This window comes from Passer montanus, unplaced genomic scaffold (assembly GCF_014805655.1).
Source record: "Passer montanus isolate IOZ18808 unplaced genomic scaffold, ASM1480565v1 scaffold2222, whole genome shotgun sequence".
Taxonomy (NCBI): domain Eukaryota; kingdom Metazoa; phylum Chordata; class Aves; order Passeriformes; family Passeridae; genus Passer; species Passer montanus.
Genome location: NW_024366841.1, coordinates 1 through 1,206, shown reverse-complemented (window position 1 = coordinate 1,206; position 1,206 = coordinate 1). Strand labels below are relative to the sequence as shown.

The window sequence follows — 1,206 nt, the reverse complement described above, 5'->3', positions numbered from 1 at the left end:
CCATCCCATCCCATCCCATCCCATCCCGATGGTTTCCCAGTCAGAGGCCACTCCCGGGCTGCACGTGTGGCCTGTTGGGCTCTGCTGCTGTCCAGTGGGAGATTTGGGATTGGTGGCACCCAGAGCCCTCCTGCCCCCTCCAGCCCCTGTCTGCCTGATGCCTTGGGGTGGCTCCCAGGGACAGAGGCCAGACAAGGGGAAGAGAATAAAAGCAGGCATTTCTGAAAGGCCTTCAGAAGGATCACCTTGGGCAGTGAAAGCCTCCGAGAGGGGCTACACCCAAAATGGATAATGGTGACGAGTTTTTCAGACAGATATAAGTTTGGTCCATTAACAAACCAGGGGTTAATCCTCCAATTTCAGCTTCAGGTAATGAAGTCATTTACCCCCAGTTGCCCTCCCCAATTCACTTTTGTCTTGACTTTGCTGGGCTGGTGGCAGTAGAATGTCCTTGAATTTCAGGCCTAGAGGGATTGTTTTGTCTGACCAAAATGTGACGACATATTACATTGCAAGACACATACTTCTTGCTCTTATGGCATCCATATCCCAAAGTGGATCCTCCCAGGTCAGTACCATGTAGAAGGATGTCCCCAGATCACCAGGAGTTCCCCACTCCTGTCCCTCTGTGCCCTGTCCTGGTGTTGCTCTCCAAGACTCAGTGGGGTCACATGGCAGTCAGAAGCGGTTTTCCAACTCTGCCTAGGTCAGAGTTAAACAGCTTTATGGTTTTTGGTACAAAGGAAAAAAAACCAAAAAAACAAAACAAACAAGCAAACAAACAAACACAAAAACCCAAACCTCTTTGTCTTTGTGAATGGCTCCTCATTTCCTCCTGATTAGAAACACTCCTTCCCAGGAGAATGTCCATTCTCTGACAGCCTTCCCTTTCCCAAAAGGGAACGGTTTTTGACATTTCTGGTTTCTTTTCCCTGAGGGGTCATTGTCCCTCCAGAAGCAGAGGGATGCTGGTGGTGCTGGCGGCTCTGGAATGCTGCCAGTGCTGGCAGTGTTGGTGAGGCAGCTGGGAGCTTCTCAGAATCAAGTGCCAATATGGTAATACCTCCATGATCATTGCCAAAACTTGCTCAGGACCAAACTACCCAGAGCTGCTCTCCATTCTATCCCTCATCCCTGCTCCTCATTCCCCGTTCCCTCCAGGCTCTCCATCCTCACCCCATCTTATCACATCCCACAGCTTTCTCA

At 50.3% G+C, this 1,206-nt stretch overlaps 1 protein-coding gene across 3 annotated transcripts in view; it reads right to left on the bottom strand.

Moving 5' to 3' along the window:
- LOC120502555 (mas-related G-protein coupled receptor member H-like) overlaps nt 1–1,200 on the bottom strand; it is a 3,083-nt gene extending 1,883 nt beyond the window's left edge. Inside the window, exons 1-2 of one of the 3 annotated variants that reach the window (XM_039710068.1) lie at nt 802–1,200; nt 525–702 (exon numbers count right to left, since the gene is read on the bottom strand). The gene's annotated coding sequence lies outside the window, so the exon portion shown is untranslated. Of the gene's footprint in view, nt 1–524 lie in introns of all 3 variants that reach the window. The other 2 variants (XM_039710069.1, XM_039710066.1) reach the window with 2 other exon arrangements.
- Between the last annotated feature and the right edge of the window lie 6 nt (nt 1,201–1,206).